Genomic DNA, 23,023 nt, shown 5'->3' with positions numbered 1-23,023 from the left:
CACTTTCAGTACGGCAGCTGATTAATAGTGCAGGTGCCCGGCTGCCATATTACCAATGTGTTAGCACTGTTGGACCTGACAGATGCCCTTTAATTACCTGCTCTTTAAACTAGTGACTGCAGGAGACATCTACAATCCCCAATGACAGGAAGATCTCACACATAGCTCGCCTGTCCGCTGTCTCTTTGTGTACAGCACTTCCATTTAACCTTTCTGCATAAATCAGATCTATAGGATCACACCACAAGCCTCACCTTACCACAAATCTCATCCACATGTCTCTCACATACACAGATCCCATCCACACCTCTCATGTCAACAGATCCCATCCACAACTCTCCTGTACACAGATCCCATCCATGCCTCTCCTGTCCACAGATGTCATCAACACCTCTACTGTCCTCAGATCCCATCTTCACCTCACCTATCAGCAGATCCCATCCACACCTCTCCTATCAGCAGATCCCATCCACACCTCTCCTATAAGCAGATCCCATCCACACCTCTCCTATCAGGAGATCCCATCCACACCTCTCCTATAAGCAGATCCCATCCACACCTCTCCTATCAGGAGATCCCATCCACACCTCTCCTATAAGCAGATCCCATCCACACCTCTCCTATCAGCAGATCCCATCCACACCTCTCCTATCAGCTGATCCCATCTTCACCTCACCTATCAGCAGATCCCATCCACACCTCTCCTATCAGCAGATCCCATCCACACCTCTCCTATAAGCAGATCCCATCCACACCTCTCCTATAAGCAGATCCCATCCACACCTCTCCTATCAGGAGATCCCATCCACACCTCTCCTATCAGGAGATCCCATCCACACCTCTCCTATCAGGAGATCCCATCCCCACCTCTCCTGTCCGCAGATGTCATCCACACCGCTACTGTCCTCAGATCTCATCCATGCCTCTTATGTCCATGGGAGATATATTTTCGGTATTGTGACCAAGTGCCGGATACAACCCATCTCCTTGCATCGCTGTGAGGTCTGCTGATCAGCCCCAAATTAAAATTAACCAGATGGATAACATTATATAGGCTATATTTCCTGTCTATGGAAAGTAGTGAAGAGCGAGCATGCTCGCCACTTCTTGATTCTCGATCGAGCATCGGGCTGCTCGGTTATGCTTGTTACTTGATCAAGTATCATGGCTGCTCAAATTCTCAACCCGCATTTTTCGGCCGCACTATGTCATTGGGTCTTATATAAGACCCGGTGACGCAATGCTCGGCACACGCTCCTATGGAAGCAGTTAAGGAAGAGTTGTTTTAGGAGGGCGAGATTATTTTAGAGCAGGCATATAGGCAGGGTTTAATATTGCTATTGCACTACTTGTATACCGCTGCTGCACCATTAAAAGAGAAGCCCTTTTCAGGGCTACATACTGTCTTTTTTCTAGTAAAACTGCTGCTACCTGCATTTAGTGTAGGGATTGCCAGTGGGGAATGGATAGTTTTGGATTAGAGGCATATTGGCAGGGTTTAATATTGCTGTTGCAGTACTTGTATACCACTGCTGCACCATTAAAAGAAAAGTCCTTTTCAGGGCTATATACTGTCCATTCTCTAGTAAAACCGCAGTAGGGATAGCTTTTTGAGGAAGGATATTTTTGGATTAGGGACATATAGGCAGGGTTTAATACTGGTATTGCAGTACTTGTATACCGCTGCTGTACCATTAGAAGAAATGTCCTTTTCAGGGCTACATATTTTCTTTTCCCTATTAATACCATAAAGTTTGCAGGCATATATTATATACCTAAATTAAAATGCACAAGGCATGCAGTAAGTGACAGGGAAGTGGACATGCTGATGAAGGTGCACGTAGAGGCTGAGGCTGCGGGCCAGGTGAAACTGTGCCTGCTGCCTGAGCACAATAAACATGCTCATCCATGAGACCTAGCTTCCTGTCCTACTTTGCATAGAGGTACAGGACATTATTCTTGAAGCCAGAAAAGTGCAAACAGGTGTTCAGTTGGATGGCAGATAATGCTTCCAGTCTGTTTCCCAGCACCACCCTGTCTTCTACATGGTCCAATCTCACTAGCAAGGAGTCTGGATCACATAATGTTCACCATAATCCTCCTTCCTCCCACCATGGCGAGTCCCAGGAGACAACTGATTCCACACTCAGACACTCCGAGGAGCTATTTACATTTCCATTTATTGATTCTGGCCTCTTGACCTGCACATTTCAAGAGGAACATAAGGAGCTTGTGTGTAGTGATGCCCAAATATTTGCGCAGCCGCAATCAGAAGAAGATGATGACGGGGAATGACAATTAGTGTCTCAAGAGTTAGATGAAGATACGACACAGTTGCCAACAAGTGATGTTGTTAAGTCAACAAGTCAGGAGGGCCAGAGAGTGGAATTGGAAGACAAGGTGGTGTATAATGAAATCACTGGCCCAACCTGGGAAGATGCCATGTAGAGTGAGGATAGCAGTGCAGAGGGGAGGGATCCACAGTACAGCAACAGGCAGGAAGAGCCAGTGGGGTGGCCAGGGGGAGAAGGTGGCAACTTTGCCCCAGAGCACAAGTGGCAAGTTCCCAGGCCAATGGTTAGGTGTTCCCCAGTCTGGCATTTTTTAAAGAAAGTGTGGACAATGGTCATTTGCAACCTGTGCCATACCAAGATCAGGAGGGGTCTGACCATTTCCAGCCTGACCACCACCAGCATGCTTAGGAACATGTCATCAAAGCACTGGACTAGGTGGACCGAATGCCTGGGTCCACAATCAGTGTCTGCAGGTGACACCACTGCAACTTCCCTTGTGCTATATGCTTGCCAATTCTCTGTCCAGAATCCAAGCACAGACACCTTCCGCCCTAGCACATTTGCAAGCACCATCAGCAACCGCATCCAATTCTTTGTCCCAGCACAGCGTTCAGCTGTCCCTACTAGAGATGAGCGTTGTTCTACTCGAACTGTTCGCCAATCTCAAATTCGAGCTGTTTTGGGCGGTGTTTGAGCCGGTCGGCGAACACGAACAATTTGAGAAAAATTCGGCTGTTCGAGGTTATGTTCGATAACTGTTCGTGCACCAAAATCATAACTGGATTTTTTCTCGGTAATGATGAAAATTAATGTTAATACGCAGTTTGAGTGTACAGCTGGGCGGGGGGAGGGGCAGGGGATGGATCTCTGCAGGAACAATGAAGATCTCCATTTTTTTTTCTCTTTCCCGCATTTGCAGTGGGGAGGTGCAATCTGTCAGCCTATCAGCAGCGCACACACGGAGCGAAGTGCTTTTTTTCACACAAGCAAGGGCATGTGTGATTGGCAGTGTATGTCACATGTCCTTGCCCTATAAGACCAAGCCATTTTCCCCGTCGCCACCATTTTCTCACTGCTGCAGCTGCGTGTTAGACGGCACCGCTGTTGCTGTGTGCGCTATACCTTGTTAATTTCAAGCCAATTTTCGCACAAATCTACAGATAGCTTGGGAGTAGGGAATAGTTGTGATTGCAGTCCTTTTAAGGACTAGGTTACAGCATTTCCTACGACTTTTATCAGGCAGGTCTGTGCTCTTAAATAGATAGATTGTGGGAGTAAAGACTAATTGTAATTGGAGTCCTTTTCAGGACTAGGTTACATCAGTTCCTATCAGTTTTTGCCAGGCAGGTCTGTGCCAGTGCTGTGCAAGTTTTTTTCAAAGCATTTGGCTGAATCTAGCAAAGCTAATCCTTTTTGGCCTATTGCAGAGTGTGTTAGTCAGTGGAGTAGCCTATCTGTGTTGCAAGATATACCACCTGTGTATAGAATACCAATTTTTTTACTGCACCTAGTGAAGTAAAATCTTTTGGGCATAGCATCATTCTATTAGTCCATCTATACTGACCTCCATCAGGTTGCAAACTGAATATAATTTTTTTCTGCATCTAGCTCTGAAAAAATATTTGGGCTTCTAGCAGTGTGTGGGACTTGGTCTATTAGTCCATCTATACTGACCTCCATTAGGTTGCAAATTAAAAATAATTTTTTTCTTCATTTAGCTCTGAAAAAATATTTGGGCTTCTAGCAGTGTGTGGGACTTGTTCTATTAGTCCTTCTATACTGACCTCCAGCAGGTTGCAAATTGAATATAATTTTTTTCTGCATCTAGCTCTGAAAAAATATTTGGGCTTCTAGCGGTGTGTGGGACTTGGTCTATTAGTCCATCTATACTGACCTCCATCAGGTTGCAAATTAAAAATAATTTTTTTCTGCATCTAGCTCTGAAAAAATATTTGGGCTTCTAGCAGTGTGTGGGACTTGGTCTATTAGTCCATCTATACTGACCTCCATCAGGTTGCAAATTAAAAATAATTTTTTTCTGCATCTAGCTCTGAAAAAATATTTGGGCTTCTAGCAGTGTGTGGGACTTGGTCTATTAGTCCATCTATACTGACCTCCATCAGGTTGCAAATTAAAAATAATTTTTTTCTGCATCTAGCTCTGAAAAAATATTTGGGCTTCTAGCAGTGTGTGGGACTTGGTCTATTAGTCCATCTATACTGACCTCCATCAGGTTGCAAATTGAATAAAAAAATTTTCTGCATCTAGCTCTGAAAAAATATTTGGGCTTCTAGCGGTGTGTGGGACTTGGTCTATTAGTCCATCTATACTGACCTCCATCAGGTTGCAAATTAAAAATAATTTTTTTCTGCATCTAGCTCTGAAAAAATATTTGGGCTTCTAGCAGTGTGTGGGACTTGGTCTATTAGTCCATCTATACTGACCTCCATCAGGTTGCAAATTAAAAATAATTTTTTTCTTCATTTAGCTCTGAAAAAATATTTGGGCTTCTAGCAGTGTGTGGGACTTGTTCTATTAGTCCTTCTATACTGACGTCCAGCAGGTTGCAAATTGAATATAATTTTTTTCTGCATCTAGCTCTGAAAAAATATTTGGGCTTCTAGCGGTGTGTGGGACTTGGTCTATTAGTCCATCTATACTGACCTCCATCAGGTTGCAAATTAAAAATAATTTTTTTCTGCATCTAGCTCTGAAAAAATATTTGGGCTTCTAGCAGTGTGTGGGACTTGGTCTATTAGTCCATCTATACTGACCTCCATCAGGTTGCAAATTAAAAATAATTTTTTTCTGCATCTAACCCAGCCAATAGTTTTGGCCTAATACCACAGTTTGGCCACTCAGCTCTGCTCGGTTACCATCCATTGTTTTTTTGTGCAAACAACTCCAGAGTTGTGAATTAGTTAACCACCAAAATGAGTGGAAAAAGGCCTGCTGCTGGTGGAAAGGGGAATAGGCGTGTTGGGAAGGGGAAAAAAGGTTGTGTCCGTGGGGTAGGTGCAGAAGAAAGACCATCTTCCAGCCAAACTAAAATGTCTACTTCTTTTAGCGGACAATGTGATAAGATCCCTTTCTTACGGCCACGCCAATCGCTACAAATTCCAGATGAGGCACAAAAACAGCAGGTGCTTCAACGGATATCAAGTGCTCCTTTAAGTGGGCTCTCCTCCACATCAACTTCAACATCACAAATACTCCAGTCCTCAAAGGTGTCACCCAAATCGCACTTGCTTCCTCACAGCTCCCAAATCTCCAGCTGCCCGTCTGAGTATGAGGTAGAACAGATGGTTGAGTCTGCAGAGCTGTTTACTCATACTATAGCCTGGGAATCAGAGGTCGACTCCAGCGCTTCTGTGAATCCAGACGAGGAAATGATCTGCACTGATGCCCAGAATCTTTATGAGTCGGATCCAGGACCAGACGCAGAAGGTTCTGACCATAATGTAGACCCTCATTCCCAAACTGTAACTCCTGTTGGTGGAGACAATGAGGAAGACGATGATAAGACTCAAATACCTGATTGGAGCGACAACTTTAGTTTTTTGTCAGGGCAGGAACAGGTTGGCTCTGAGGACGACGGGTGTGATAACGCACAGGGTGATGATGATGAGGTCGGAGATCCCACTTACTGTCAACCCACAGTCAGCCAAGAGATGAGGTCAGCAGAGGAGGTGGAGGAAGATGCTAGTGACGACGAGGTCAGGTTGCGCCTTCCTGGACAGAGACGTAGTACTGGAAGCACGTCAACAACTGCATCCTCAAACACAACTCTGCCTCTCACCACAAGTCGTGGTGGCTCTTCAGGTCGCATGGGTGCTAAGCCTTGCATAGCCTGGGCATTTTTTCAGATCGATAAAGATGACCCAACTCGTGTTATCTGTAACATTTGTCAGCAAAAGCTAAGTAGAGGCCAAAAAATACATAGTTTGAGTACTTCATGCATGAACCGGCACATGGACATGAAGCATAAGTTGCAGTGGGAAGCTCAGTGTGCTACAATGCGGTCTAGCCGGCCGGGCCAACCACCGTCTGCCATATCTTGTGCATCCGCGGCCTCTTCATCCTCTGTGACTGGGGGGACAGCAGTCACACCTGTTTTGGGGCGCAGACCTGCCACCTCTTTACCCGCAACAGCCAGCGTGATTGGCAGGTCATCATTTTCTTTGGAGGTGGTAACACCAGCTGGTCTTGAGCGCTGTCCGACATCGATAGCACCACCTTTGGATCAAGGCAACCTAACATGTCCGCCTGCATCTTCCTCACAGACCGGCAGTTTGCCGGGGACACCCTTATCAACCCCGTCTAAGCACAATAGCCAGCCCTCGGTCCCTCAGATGTGGACAAGTAAAAGACCATTTCCTCCTAGCCATGAGAAAGCTAAGAGGTTGAATTTCACCATCTGCAAGCTCTTGGCTACAGAAATGCTGCCTTTCCGCCTGGTGGACACAGAGGATTTTCGAGACCTTATGTCCGTCGCAGTGCCCCAGTACCAGATGCCCAGTCGGCACTACTTCTCAAAGAAAGGTGTGCCTGCGCTCCACCAGCATGTCGCACACAACATCACCGCTTCTTTGAGAAACTCTGTGTGTGACAGGGTGCATTTCACCACAGACACTTGGACGAGTAGGCATGGACAGGGGCGTTACATGTCGCTGACTGGGCACTGGGTAACTATGGTGACAGCAGGACAAGGGGCTGCTGTCCAAGTCTTGCCGTCCCCACGAGTTGTGCGTCAATCCTCTTTATGTCATTTTTCCTCCACTGCTTCTGCCTCCTCAACCTCCTCTCGGTCTTCCACCTGCACCCAAAGCCTGTCTGGTCATGCCACAAGCTTTCTAACTGCGCAGAAGGGATCCTGCACACCTCCTTACTATGCTGGCAGTAGGGCTCAACGTCATCAGGCGGTTTTTACATTGAAATGTCTGGGAAATGTGAGTCACACAGCTGAGGAGTTGTGGTCAGCTCTGGAGAACCAATTTCATGAATGGTTGTCTCCACTGGACCTGAAACCAGGGAAGGCCGTGTGCGACAATGCTGCAAACCTGGGTGCGGCCCTTCGCCGGGGCAATGTCACACACGTGCCTTGTATGGCTCACGTGTTGAACCTGGTTGTCCAGCAATTTTTAGCCCACTATCCCAGACTAGATGGCCTTCTGCAGAGGGCACGGTCGCTGTGTGCTCACTTCCGCCGTTCGCATCCCGCAGCTCAGCGACTTACATCTCTACAGAAGTCGTTGGGCCTGCCACTTCACCGGCTAAAATGCGATGTGCCTACCCGGTGGAATTCAACTCTGCACATGTTGCAGCGACTGTGGCAGCACCGACAAGCCCTGGTGCAATACGTTCTGACGTATAGCCTGGGCCAACGAGATTCAGAGGTGGGGCAAATCACGCTGGAGGAGTGGTCTCAGATCAGGGACCTATGCACCCTTCTGCACAGTTTTGAAATGGCGACGAAGATGTTTAGTGCTGACGATGCCATTATCAGCATGACTATTCCGGTGATTTACATGCTGGAGCACATGTTAAACAGAATTCGGAGTCAGGTGGTGGCACAAGAGGAGGTGGAGGAAGTAGAGGAGGAGGAGTTGTATGCGGAAGGGCTAACATCTGCAAGGTCCAGACGGTCGGCAGCACCAAGGCGGCAGGCATGTGAGGGTGGGGGAGATGATTTTACCAGGGCGCATGGTAGCAGCCAAACTAGTGAGGAAGGTGCAGGAGCCCAGGAAGAAGTGGAGGACGAACTGATGGAAGACTCATCAGATGAGGGAGACCTTGATCACATTTCTGTTGTGCGAGGTTGGGGGGAGAGGACAGAGGAAGGAAGCATGATTGCTACCTCGCCACCAACACAACAGGGACTTGGTGCTCCTGGATGCGCAACACACATGAGTGCCTTCTTGCTGCACTACCTGCAACATGACCCTCGAATTGTGAGAATTAGAAATAATCCTGACTACTGGGTTGCCACACTGTTAGATCCCCGGTACAAAAGTAAATTTGCAGAAATTATTCCTGCCATAGAAAGGGATGCACGCATGCAGGAGTATCAGCAGAGACTGTTGCAGAATCTTACATGTGCTTTTCCACAAAATACCAGTGGTGCACGTAGTGAATCTCACAGTTCCAACTTGCCAACCGTGGGACCGTCAAGTGTTCAGCACTCAAACCGTAACAGAACCACAGTATCTGCTGGTAACATCAATTTTGCGGAATCATTTCACCACTTTTTTAGCCCATACTTTGCAAGGCCACAGGAGACAAGAAGTCTGACACATAGTCAACGCCTAGAGACGATGGTACAGGAGTATCTCCAAGTAAACATTGAAGCCACGACTGTGTCACAGGACCCTTGCTCTTTTTGGGCTTCCAATCTGGATAAATGGCCGGAGCTAGCCACTTACGCCTTGGAGATCTTGTCATGCCCCGCAGCCAGCGTTCTGTCTGAACGTGTGTTCAGCGCTGCTGGTGGTGTGCTGACAGATAAGCGCACGCGGCTCTCCACTGATAATGTAGACAGACTCACGTTCATAAAGATGAACAAATCATGGATCCGAAACGACTTTTCTACCCCTGTGTCATCCTGGGGAGAGTAAAAGCTTGATGATTGGTTAAAATCACCCTACCAACCGTTTTAAGCTTTCAAATTACTAATCATGTTTATCTGTATCTTGACTGGAAAATAATTTGGGCTTTGTAGCAGTGTGCAGCACTGATCCTATTAGGCCATCTATAATAAGCTTCACCAGATTTAAAATTAAAAATAATTTTTAGCTGCATCTAGCCCGGAAAATAATTTTGGGGCTCCGAGATGCGCAAGACACATAAGTGCCTTCTTGCTGCACTACCTGCAGCATGACCCTCATATTGTCAGAATTCGAAGTAATCATGACTACTGGGTTGCCACACTCTTAGATCCCCCAAACTTTTCGATCAACCTTTTCATTTTAATAAAGACCAAAAAAATGGTCATTTTTGAAATTATAAGCATTAGCAGGTTGTTAGAAACTGAAATCAAACAGTTTTCAACTCAAAACTTTATTCTAGGTGATGTTACATTTTCACATAGGACCCCTTGTTCGAAAGGAGCTTCTGAACTCTCTCGTCCATTGAATTTGTCAGGTTTTGGATGGTTTCTGCTTCAATTGTTTTGCATGAGGACAGAATACCCTCCCAGAGCTGTTGCTTAGATGTGAACTGCCTCCCGCCATCATAGACACTCCTTTTAATGATGCTCCAAAGGTTCTGAATGGGGTAGAGGTCAGGGGAGCATGGGGGTCACACCATAAGTTTGTCCCCTTTTATGCCCATATCAGCCAGAGATGCAGATGTTTTATGTGCAGCATGAGATGGTGCATTATCATGCAGAAAAATGATCTTGCTGTGAAATACACGGTTCTTCTTCTTGAACCATGGCAGGAAGTGCTGTTTGAGAAAATCCACATACATTATGGAGTTCATCTTTAGCGCCTTCAGGGATCCTAAAGGGGCCGACAATCTCTCTCCCCATGATTCCAGCCCAAAACATTACTCCACCTCCTCCTTGTTGGCGCTGTAGCCGTGTTTGCGTGGGGTGTCCATCAACCAGCCATCCTCCACTCCATTCATCTGGACCATCGAGCGCTGCACGGCACTCATCCGTGAACAAAACAGTTTTGAAATCAGTCTTCATGCAATGTTTGGCCCACTGGAGCCATTTCTGCTTGTGTGAAGTGGATAGAGGAGGTCGACAGGATGGCATATGCACAGCTGCAAACCTCTGAAGGACCCTGCATCTTGTTGTTCGGGGGACGTTGGAGGCACAAGCAGCTTCAAAAACTTGTCTGCTGCTATGACAAGGCTTTTTTGCCGCTGCTGTTTCAACCTGACGTAATTGCCTGTAGGAAAGAGTCCTCAATTTGCCCTTATCAGCACGCACACGTGTGTACTGTGAATCAGCTACATACTTCTTGATTGCCAAGACACTTCATCCTGATCATCGCACAATGTTGATTGTAGTCATGCCTTGACCTAAACACTCCACAATTTGTTGCTTCTCAGCAGCCTACACATCCTTTTTCTTTCCCATTTTGGCAGAAAATGTAGGCTGCTTAATAATGTGAGAGAGCCTTCTTAAGTAGTCTTGCCTTTCATTGGACACACCTGCCAAACTAATTAGCACAGGTGTCTGCAATTGCTTACAGTGATATAAAGAGCCCTGACACACATCACCATCAATGAGTTTAACTGACAAACAAACAAATTCTTCCCTTATCACTCCTAAACACTTTTTGCATAATAATTTGGAACGCGGTGTACATGTGCTTTTCCACAAAACACCAGTGGTTCACGTAGTGAATCTTACAGTTCTAACTTGCCAACCGTGGTCTGTATGGAATTGTTCAATAAAGGGCCCAAAATTAAGATAACATAGATGGGAGAGGTCTCTATGAATAGGAATTCCTCAGTATTTGATACCCTGTGAGGGCCAGGCAAAGGGAAAGTTGGACTGGATGGAATCCTATATGGATTTAGGGAGGGAGACATCGAGGGCCTCAGACTTCGCTGCATTGATTTTAAAATTTTACCATGTAACAAAGTGATCTATTTCAGCCATAACAGCATGGATGGATATATGTGATTGAGTGATATATACTAGGACATCATCAGCAAATAGAGAGCACTTGTACTCGGTGCCTCCCACCTCAATCCACCTAATATTGGGGTTATGGCGAATTGATGAGAGCAGGTGCTCCGTCACTAGGATGTATAAGAGAGGGGACAGAGGACATCCCTGCCTTGTCCCATTGGTGATTGTGAAAGGTGATGAAAATGTTCTGACGCGCCCCCTGGGCCTTGGGACACCTGGAGCCGGACCCTTTTTGGTGGATGCTGGTGGTTGTAGTCTTCGTGGCGGCGATCCGGTTCCGTGGCTCAGGGCGGTCAAACCAGTGGCGGAACTATTTATGTGGTTTTGATGTTTAAATGTCCGACTACGCCACCCGTGGATTGCGGTCAGAGTGAACCGCCGCTACAGGGCAGACCGCTAAGGCTGGTGTTGTGGGTGCAGCAGAGCGTAGCATAACTCCCCACGGGAGGAGTATAGCCTCAGGGCAGTGTATGCGGAGGATGGGGGTGATGGTGCAGGGCAGCAGCAGTAACGACACGGAGTCAGTGATGCAGTTCAGGGCCTTTACTCACAGTTCTTATTATCCAGACCACGTCTGCAGGTAACGGCTGCCCACGTCGTACTGTGCTCACCAGGTGAGGGGCTCAGACAACTCCCAGATAACTTTGGAGCGCTTCACAGGACCCCCTTTGTGTGTCCTTTGTCTGGCCTTTCTTACCAACACTTCTGTCCGGCTGCCTCGGGCCTCCTCTTGGTAAACTTGGCGCCAGTTTCCCTGACCCTATGTGGTGCCTTCCTAGCGGGTGTAGCGAGGGGCTGCGCCACATAAAATGTCAGAGCCTCCGGTTTCTAGCTGAGGGTCGTTTCCTGCCTCCACTAGTTCGGGGACCGGTCTCCCCCTTTGGCCTGACCCCTCCACGCAGGTGGATTCGGGCGTGCGGTGGCGACTCGCTCGTCCGCACCCCTGGGATCCCTTCATTCCTCGTTCCTGGAGCCTTCTCCGCTCCTCTTCCTTCCTTCTCCCTCTTGCAGGCCTGGGCCTCTGTTACTAGGCCCGCCTCCGGAGCAGAGCTCATGCAGAGCCCCTGCTCCCTGCCACTTCTGCTCAGACTTCTCTGCACTGAACTAAGATGGTGCCCACCTTTTATACTCCCTTCTCAATGCACCCAGGAACTGCTTCCTCCCTGCTCCTGCACTGCAGGGTTCCCCTTCCTCAGTGTTCCCTCCCCCCACTCCAGCCAGGGACAGGGACTGTCGTGCCCATCTCAGGGGCATATTGGTCGCCCTGCCCCACGGCAATGTGGTGTAATGCATGCAGGTGTCGGGTCCTGATCCACACTCCATCCTTATCTGAGAGTGAGATATCACACCTCTGGGTGAGGTGCAATACGTCTGTAGCAACCGAGCCCTCGGTGCTACAGTTCCATTTATCTTCAGCCTAGGTGACGTATTGTGATACAGGGCCGTGATTTTGGCTATAAAAGGGTCCCCTAGACCCCTACCCCAAGCTTTTTAAGAGAATCATATATGGCGTGCCAGGAGACTCTATGGAATGCTTTCTCAGCATCCAACGAGAGTATCTACTTACAAATTTTTAACTGCATCTAGCCCAGGAAATACTTTGTGCCTAGTAGCAGTGTCTGCTAGTCAGCGGATTATCCCGGCTGTTAAGCAAGCTACACCACCTGTAGTTTGGACACTTAATTTTTTCAAAGGAAATGCTTCGGGACCACGGGATACTTAGTGAAGAGCATCAGGAGGCACCCCAAGGCATAGGGGCTGGGGCTGGCACTAGGATGCCTTGCGGTGGACAGCCGAGCTCGATCCTTATAAAAGCTTTTTAACTGCAGCAGCTTTAGTGGACGCTACTGGAGCTGGAATTACGCGGCTGCTGGCATGAGACTTGCCCTCCAATAGATCCTTGTAAATGGATTTAAAGTGTATTCATTCAAATTAGAGGGACAATTTAAATTAAAAAGCTTAGAGCTGCCTCCACCACAGGGGGGCTCTCTCGACCCACCAGCGGACAGGCACCAGTATTGGGAGAGGGGGGCTGGCCGTCAGGGTTCACCGCGGCTCTGGCACAAACCCGGCGACACGGAGGTGGCACGGGCAGGAGCGGACTGGCCGTCTCGGCTTCTCACTTTTTGGATTTTAGAAGGGCATGACATGCCTATATCTGTGTCTCCCCCTCCTTTTACTCCTCCACCTCTTTTCTTTTCACATGACTATATGTACTTGTCACTTTTCCATGTGTTAGTTGTGTCTTCTGAGCAGTTTGTCAGCTTTTGGACACCTTTGAAGGTGTTTTCTATGTGTTTCTATGTGTTTTTGTTTGCCTGCCATTGGTTTTAACGGTGTTCGAAGGTGTTCGACGAACAGTTCGACGAACAGTTCGGCGAACACATGGGTGTTCGACGAACCGAACCGAACTCGAACACTACGGGGGTGGCTCAACACTAGTCCCTACCCCAGGCCTTGGAATGCAAACCGAAATACCCAGCCACCCAGCCACAGACTCAAGCACTAAACCACCACATTTCAAGACTCCCTTCTCTGGAAATGTTGCTGTTAAGACTTGTGGACACTGAGGTTTTCCGCAACTTCATGGCGTCAACCGTTCCTTTGGTACTCGGTCCCCAGCCACCACTACTTTTCCCAGACGGGATGCTGCATTTCCCTGACGGTACACTCGGTGAACCTAGTTGAGGCCGGGACCAAGTTGGACCTTGCGATGGCGCATGTGCTAGCAACACTGAGGATTGCGGGCCCTAGTTCCATCATAGTTTCCTCCACCTCCTACACCAGTTCCTGCATCCCCTCCTTTTCCTTATCCTCCATCTTCGAATTTTCATCTTGCAGTACGTCGTCCATATTAGTTGCATGCTGGAAGCACTGCAGCACTGCCTCAGTGAAGTGGCAACAGGATTTGCTGAAACAAATTTGTTTAGGTGACAAACAGCACACCGCCGCAGAGTTGTGGAAAGGTATAACGGACCAGATAGATTTGTGGCTCTCACCACCGCACCTAAAACTAGGCATGGTCATGTGTGATAATGGCCATAACCTGGTGGCAGCTCTGAAGCTTGGCAGCTTGCACATGTACCAAGCCTGACCCATGTGCTCAACTTAGTGGTTCAGCGGTTTCTAAAAACCTGCCCAGATTTGCCTGAGCTAATTGTGAAGGTACGCCGTTTGTGCGCCCACTTCCGCAAGTCAGCTCCCTCCGGTCTGGCAGTGCCGCAGCAGCGCTTGCATGTGCCAGCTCACCGACTGGTGTGCGACGTGACCACGTGCTGGAACTTCAAATTATATATATTGGCAAGGCTTTGTGAGCAGCGGAGGGCAGTAGTTGAATACCAGCTACAACATGCCTATTGGTATTCCAGTCCATTTTTTTATTCTCAACCGGAGATTAGTAGGCACTTTCCTAAAATAAAATGCAGTCAGTGATAGAGACCTCTTGATACGATAACAAGGAGCGCCAATTCATGTCACAGTTATACAAGTCTACTCAGAGACAAGAGATGCAGGGGAGGAGCACCTTGAAATATTCTACAATCAAGTTCAAGAAGAAATCGGCAAGACGCCAAAACAAGACTTACTTATTATTATGGGAGACTTGAATGCCAAGTAGGTCGCGGCAAACATGGAAACCGTTGTTGGAAACTTTGGACTTTGTGAACAAAATGAGGCTGAAGGAATATTCAATGACTTTTGTATGACAAATCAACTGTCCATCATGAACACCTTCTTCCAAAATCACAAACGAAGACTTTACACATGGACATCACTGAATAGGGCCAATAAAAATCAGATTGACTACATATATGTTCGCAAAAGATGGAGGTCATCGATCATTATTGCAAGAACAAGGCCAGGAACTGACCTGGTTCTTGCAATAAGGAAGAATAAGAATAAGGTTCTGATCATGAACTTTTGACAGCAAATGTTAGAGTCAAGCTGCGCAAACAGACTAGACAACAGGTAATTTCAAACTTCAATTTGACCAACATACTCCGTCCCAGGCTGCGGTCAGCAAATCCACCTTTACTTCTGTAAAAATCTGAGGTTGTGGGTTGTAAGTAATCACCTAGGCAGGTTAACGATGCAACAATATTTTATTCCTCACAGCCATGGTAATACAGCAATTCCAGGTAAATGGCCAAAATCCAGTTCTCTCAGTCCTCAAGTTCACAATCTGGGTTCAGTAGTTCCACTGGCTTTGTATAAGGCCATACTCACTGTCTCCCAACTTTTGGTTGGCCCACAGATTTCGTATCCCCAGCCAGTCTAGTCTGTAGCCACAGTCCATGATCCTCTAGACGGCAGATAAAACAATGAAAGCACAGGTATCCAGTAGCAACAGTCCTTCAAGAAAGTTTAAATCCAACCGACATAATCCATAATGGTAACATGTTTATCCATCCATCCTTCCAAGTCCACGGTCTCCATCCTGTTCCTTCGATCCTTCCACACAACTCTTTGACTGAAATCATGTCTCTCTCCTCCTTCACTGGGTTCAGCCCCCTGAATGGGCAGAAGAGCTCACGCCTCCCTCCTCCAGCTAATTGTGTCTTAGTGGAGACATTTTCTCAGGTGGAAGCCATCACCTGGGTTTGCATGTGAGACCCCCTGTGGTGACGGGTCCTCTGCGTCAACTCTTTCCATCTATATAGTCGGTCCATTGACTGAAAGAACATTGTCCCAAGGCCCCTGAGATAAGGCTACTGAATGGAATAGATACCTGAGGTTGAACTCATGAGCAAACAAATCACTAACAAAACACAGCAAGAAAATTTCTAACAAAACACTTTGCTTTGGGTTACAACTTTGGCCCAATGGCACACCAATCCTTCTCCTAGGTTGTGATGTGGGCTAGAACGTTCCCAGCATTCCCTGGCAAAATGTCCCATGCGTCCACAGTTATGGCAGCTTAGCCCTCCTCGCCCCAGCACAGGCCATTCTTGTAGCCTTGGGCAACCTCCCCCTCATTGTGAAGTCCAGAATCCATGTAGTTCTTCCTCTGGCTGCTCCAGGAGTCTCTCTGGCCTCCCTGTAAGCTCCTGTTCCCAACTTGCTGGGGCTCTACTTCCACGTTGCCCTGGTCGATTAGCAGACCAATCATCAGCCAATCTTGCAGCCTCATCCAGGCTTAGTGGTTTTCTATCCGCCACCCATTCTTTTAAGTTACCTGGGAGCTTTGACATAAATTGTTCCAGCATGACTATATCCACGACATGTTCTGCTTCCCGAGCCCTCAGTCCTTCTATCCACCGAGTGCATGCCCTACGTAGTGTGTTGGCAAACTCCCGATGTGTGTGTGCAGCGGGCTTGTCAGTCTCCCGAAACTTCCTCCGGTAGGTTTCCGGCGAGACCGCATACCTCTCTAGCAATGCGCTGCGAATGGTAGAGTAACATCTCCGATGCCCAGAAGACAAGTTATTAAAAGTTTCTCTTGCTTTTCCGGTCAGGCTAATGCTCAAAAATCTGAACAAGTCTCTGGCTGACACCTCATGCAGCAGGCAGAGGTTCTCAAATAACCGGAGATGGTCATCAATATCCAAGGTGTCCTCATTGAACTGTGGTATATCCCGGTTCCTTAAAGATGCGGGCCCCTCTCTCCTGTTATCCACTGTCCTCTGCGATGGTGCAGGTTGGGGTACTGCTACATGCACACCCATACATTTGCTTAACACTGCCGCCCACTCTATCTCCGTAGCCCGCTCTCCTAGCGCGTCCAGCATCAACTCAGTCGGTCGATCCTCCACCATCTGGATGACAGCCCTGGGCTGTTGTCCCTCATCCACGTCTGAACTGACCTCCTCATGTGGTTGTTCCTGGTCCCAATTGTCCAAGCATTGCATTAGGGTAGCGCGATTGTCCTCCAGCAACCACTCTAATTCTCTCTCAGAGCAAAGGGCTCTCAGCTCCTCCTTCTTGAGCCTCTTGTAGATGGAGTCTGCCATCTCTTCTGCCAAGTCACCTCCCAGTAACTTTCCCTGGTATACTGTCCAGAGATAGGTGATCCCACCGCTGCCACCACTTGTAAAGATCTGAGGTTGTGGGTTGTAAGTAATCACCTAGTCAGGTTAATGATGCAACAATATTTTATTCCTCACAGCCATGGTAATAAAGCAATTCCAGGTAAATGGCCAAAATACAGTTCTCTCAGTCCTCAAGTTCACAATCTGGGTTCAGTAGTTCCACTGGTTTTGTATAAAGCCATACTCACTGTCTCCCAACTCTTGGTTGGCCCACAGATTTTGTATCTCCAGCCAGTAATAGACTGTAGCCACAGTCCATGATCCTCTAGACGGCAGTAAAATGATGAAAGCACAGATATTCAGTAGCAGCAGTCCTTTTAAGAAATTTTAAATCCAACCGACATAATCCATAATAGTAACATGTTTATCCATCCATCCTTCCAAGTCCACGGTCTCCATCCAGTTCCTTCAATCCTTCCACACAACTCTTTGACTGAAATCATGTCTCTCTTCTCCTTCACTGGGCTCAGCCCCCTGAATGGGCAGAAGAGCTCACCCCTGCTTCCTCCAGCTAATTGTGTCTTAGTGGAGATATTTTCTCAGGTGGAAGCCATCACCTGGGTTTGCATGTGAGACCCCCTGTGGTGACGGGTCCTCTGCGTCAACTCTTTCCATCTATATAATCGGTCCATTGACTGAAAGAACATTGTCCCAAGGCCCCTGAGATAAGGCTACTGAATGGAATTGATACCTGAGGTTGAACTGATAAGCAAACAAATCACTAACAAAACACAGCAAGCAAATTTCTAACAAAACACAAAAATAAGATCTACGAAAATGGGTGTTCAGTGCTGGAAAAGTATTTAGTAAGTGGCCAGGTCCTCACAACTTCTGTCTTGCTTTCGTCGGGAAGGCTACACACAGGAAGGGCACAGGCTTCCCTGTCATGATGAGCTTTCATCGTGTTAACATGAAAGACCTTCTGCCTCTTCCTGGTGTGGCCAATGGTGACCATTCTGCATAGTTTGACCTTCACTGTTTTGCTGGTCAGCAAGATACATGAACTTATGCAATGGGTAATCAACATATTAGAAAACATTGATTGTTCAATGACCCTGCATCTCTGTCCTCCAAAGATAGCAACACAATCACCTTTAGGAGCTGATATAATAGGTAAACAGCAGCCATTCAACTATTCACAAAAATCAATTCAAGAGTCAACGTTCAGACTCATATGAACAATAGTCTATGTCTCCTGGCCTACTGAAAATATATGTCTGGCGTAATTAAGATTAAATGCTGTGTCGTCACAGGGGAGAACCTGTTGAGTCTGAGTCCTGTGGTACCTCTCTGTAAGCAAACAGCAGATGTGGAAGGTACTGCTCCCAGTCGTGCCCCTGGGACTCAACCAGCATCTTAAGCATCTGCTTAAGGGTACCATTGAATAATTCACACAAACCGCTGATCTGTGGGTGATATGAACTTGATACCAGGTGTTGCACCTGAATTTTCTTACAGAGGGCTTCCATTAACGGGACATGAACTGAGTCCCTAAGCATCTCCCTAGGAAATTCTACTCTCAAAAAAAATGTCCAAAAGTGCATATGCCACTTTATATGCCCTAAATGAGGACAGAGCTACTGCCTCCGGGTATCGGGTAGAATAGTCTACCACAGTTAGCATGAATTGTTTTCCAGAGCTACTGGGGATGGCCATGGGAAAAAGGATGTCCACAGCAATCCTGTGGAACGGCTCCTCTATCACTTTGTAAACTTTGGGTGCATTTCCCGACTTCACCACTCTTTGACACGTGATACAGGAGTGTCAGTATTTGGCAACATCTGTCCCCATTTTGGGCCAATAGAAATGGTGTGACAGCTGGGTCTTGGTTTTGTTGACCCCCAAGTGTCCAGCTAGCGGAATTTCATCGGCAATCCGCAACAATTCCTCCCTAAACTGATAGGGCACAAAAGCTGTCTTTCCGTCAGCCACTGTTATGATCTGCTACAAGCACTAAGGAAAGAAAGGAGATCTGTCCCTACAATAGAACTAAGCTAGATCCCTACGATGTAACGGGGAACCTGATCCTGCGATCAGACCCGCTAAAGTCCTCAGCTAGTCTGTACGAAGGCCTATAGATGCAAGGGAGGGATCCCTACAAGAACTAGGGACTGGGATAAAGTTGGACACCTCCTAGCAGAAATTGTAGCAGTAAACGACAAACACACAACATAGAACATAAAGATCCGAAGACCTAGCTAAACTGACTGAGAAAGGTAACTAAGCACCAGGCTAGCTTAAGAGTAGAAATTACAATGAAGTCCAGCAAGGCCAGGAGGGCGGAGCAGGACTAAATAGGCAAAAAAGGTCATGTGACCAGCAAGATAGAAAAAACCTAACAGGAGAGTTCTAACAGTACCCCCTCTTCTATGAGGATCCTCCGGATCCCCTAGGCCCAGGCTTATCAGGAAACCTCTTGTGAAACGCTCTGACAAGTCTGGAAGCAGAAACATCATCCGCCCTCACCCATGAGTTCTCCTCGGGTCCGAAACCCTTCCAAGCGACGAGATACTGCAAACTCCCTCTATACCGTCTAGAATTTAGGATGCGGGAAATTTCGTATTCCCCGTCCTCCACCACCAGAGGAACAGTGGCAGAGGCGTCTCCATCCGACACATAAGCTCTTTTCAACAGAGAAACATGAAACACCGGATTAATCTTCCAGGAGGTAGGAACCTCCAACCTAACAGCAGATTGGTTAACTACCTGAAGCACCTTAAAGGGCCCTACAAACTTGGGACCCAATTTTTTAGAAGGAATCCTCAACCGCAGATTCTTAGAGGACAACCAAACCATGTCACCAATAGCAAACAAAACCTCTTGCCGTTTCCTATCAAAGTACCTCTTAGATTTTTTGTTAGCCTCCTGAAGATTACCACGCACATCCATCCAAACTCTCTCCAAATCACCGGAAAAACTCTCCTCCTCAGGCACAGCCGATACCAATTTGGAGAATGACCCAAAAGACGGATGTCTCCCAGAACAACAAAAAAAAGGCGAACAACCAGCAGAAGAGGATGCATGGTTGTTAAGAGCAAACTCAGCAAGTGGCAGAAACTCAGACAACCCCTCTTGATTGTCTGCCACAAAACAACGCAAGAACTGATCAACATCCTGATTCTTCCTTTCTGTCTGGCCATTAGACTCAGGATGATATCCGGATGAAAACGACAAATGAACTCCCAACCTGTCACAAAAGGCACGCCAAAAACGAGCCATGAACTGAGGTCCCCTATCAGAAACAATGTCAGTGGGAACACCATGTAGTCTGACAATCTCCTTGACAAAGGTCTTAGCGAGTGACTTAGCGCAGGGCAGTTTGATGAAAGGAACCAAGTGACACATCTTGCTAAAACGGTCCACGACCACCCAGATGACCGTGAAACCCTCAGAGGGGGGAAGGTCAGTAATAAAGTCCATAGCCAGATGTGTCCAAGGTGCACTAGGAACCTCCAGAGGGCAAAGCAACCCCGCAGCAGGAGCATGCGAAGACTTAGATCTAGCACACACCGTACATTGACGCACCCACTTAATGACTTCCTTCTGCCATCCAGGCCACCAAAAACTGCGACCCACTAGTCTCTTGGTCTCAGAAATTCCTGGATGACCTGCCAACCGAGACTCATGACACTCAACAAACAAATCTCTCCTAAAGGTCCTAGGCACAAACAACCTCCCATGGGGAGTGTTAGATGGGGCATTCTCCTGAGCTTTAAGAATCTCATCTTCCAAAACGGAGTCCAATGCTGCTATCACAACACCTTCTTGTAAAATGCTCTCCTCCTCCTCAGCACCGACCATGGGAGAAAAGCTGCGAGACAAAGCATCAGCTTTAACATTCTTGGTACCCGGGATGTAAGTAACGGAAAAATTAAACCGCGAGAAAAAAAGTGCCCACCTAGCCTGACGGACATTCAAGCGCTTGGCAGCATCAAGATAGATCAGATTTTTATGATCAGTGAAAACCTGAATGGGAAATTCAGCACCTTCCAAGAGGTGACGCCAGTGTTCAAATGCGAGTTTAATAGCCAGCAATTCCCGATTACCAACATCGTAATTAAGTTCAGTCTCAGAAAATTTTTTTGAAAAAAAAGGCACAGGGATGTACTCCATCCTTGTTTTCATGGAACAGCTCCCGGTACAACCTCCTCTGGTCCCAGAATACCCTCTCCTTACCGGACTCGGACATGCGCTTCTCTGCGAGGTCCCTTAACATCTGTAAATTGGCATCTGAGAGCAGGGCCGCCTGAAACTCCTGGCTAAAGGTAGTCAGATGTGACATTAAGGGCCCAACCTCACTGGAGCCATCTGGGGTCTGTTCTAGATAAGCAGCAGGTCCTGTTATCCCTCTGGGTGATGAGGGCCCAGAAAGCAGCTCGTCACCTGCGTTCTGGGCACGCTGACTGCAGGTGAGCTCCCCAGGGGATAACAACCCTTTCCCATCAGCCTGACAGGCCCTAGGTACCACATTTCCATCCTCCCCTAATACCTCAGGAGCAGCAGCTATCGACCATGTCACAGTCCGTCGTGACACTGGTCACATGTACGGGACCACCTGCTTCATGATCTCCGTGCCTGTTCCTATTGCCCATAGAACTTCTGCTGGCTTCTTTTAAAAGATCCTCAGCAACAACAGCGAGACATGGCTGAGTTCTCCAGTAGCACAAGACATATTATCAATATGCATCATATTAACATTCACATAATCAACATCTGAATCACATGAATTACCAGATCTGGGAGGGTTGTCAGGAAAGTATTGGGCATCCAACCATCCCAGATAGGTTCACAATAAAACATTTGTGGGGCGGTTATTAGACACCCCCACTTCCCTTAACCCCTTCCCCGCACCCCAGTTTAGGAAAACCCGGGCCATTGGCAAAGGTCGGTGAACACCCCCAGTCCTGGTGACAGTCAGGGTCTTCCCAGGGATAAAGTCTTCAGGGGACACCCACTCAGGGCAGATGAGGTTTGTTTGGCTCCGGTGTCCTTGAGCCCCACAGTGTCGGTACCATCCACGGTAACTGATTGAAAGCTGTCACAAACCCTCCCAACTGCCCCACCCACAAAATGAACAGCTGCATCAGGCCCCTGGGTCTTGGATATGGGATTCTTCTTCTGCCTCTGCATTCAGGTGAAACTGATGTGACCAGTTCGGTTGCAGGTATCAGGCAGAGTTAGATGTAGGACGAGTGCTGGAAGATGGGGCAGGACCTCCTGAAGATCAGCTGCCAGGGACATTGGTGGTAGTTGTCGGCTTACCCCCTTTCCAGCTGGCGGCGGCTGACTTCCGCACCTCAGGGATATGGTTGGCCTCATAGGTGTCTGCAATCTGTGGTGATTTAGTGGCCTCCTTTGGCTCTTGGTCCAACGTGAACTGTCTCACCTTCACAGGGCAAAGATGAAGGAACTGGTCTTTCACCATCAGGTCCTTCAGGTCCTTGAAGGTGGTGACTGACACCCTCTGGACCCACTGGTCAAAGTTGGTTCTGAGTCCGCTCACCACATTGCTATAGCTGTAGTGTGGTCCACGCTGGAGGGCCCAGAACTTTTTGTGGTACACCTTAGGAGTCAGCTGGTACTTTTTTATCAGGGCTTGCTTGATGGCCTTGTAATCTCCATCTTGGTCTCAAGGGAGAAAGGTGAACATCTCGAGAACTTTGCCACGGAGCCCTGAGGTTAAGAATCAGGTCCACTGGTCCTCAAGCAGCTGGTACTGCCTGCAGGCCTTTTAAAATCCCCGCAGAAATATGTCCAAGTCCCCATCCTTTTCTATCACAGGAGAATGCTCAGGATGGGGTTTAAAGTGGTTGGTATTGCCAGACTCACTGCTCGTTGGAGTGGATCTCTGCAGCTGGATTCGGGCTAACTCCAACTGGCACTGTTGCTCCCGCTCGGCAGCCTCTTGTTGCTCTGCTCACTCTTGGAATCACAGAATAAGCTTCAGATGTCCCTCATGATCATCTGCAACGAGTTGCTCCAAGGCTATCTGCAGGAGGGGGTCCACAATACCCTGATTGTGTGTATGGCTGGCATCCACAGGTGAGACCTCTGAA

General features: G+C 47.7%; 1 protein-coding gene across 3 annotated transcripts in view; it reads right to left on the bottom strand.

Annotated features, from left to right (window-relative positions):
• LOC141249144 (uncharacterized) overlaps positions 1 to 23,023 on the bottom strand; it is a 49,420-nt gene that overhangs the window by 1,461 nt on the left and 24,936 nt on the right. The gene's annotated exons all lie outside the window — the stretch shown is intronic.

This window comes from Phyllobates terribilis, unplaced genomic scaffold, assembly GCF_046119375.1.
Source record: "Phyllobates terribilis strain yellow unplaced genomic scaffold, ASM4611937v1 Scaffold_2__4_contigs__length_985480577, whole genome shotgun sequence".
Taxonomy (NCBI): Eukaryota; Metazoa; Chordata; class Amphibia; order Anura; family Dendrobatidae; genus Phyllobates; species Phyllobates terribilis.
This window is presented reverse-complemented; position numbering and strand designations above follow the sequence as displayed.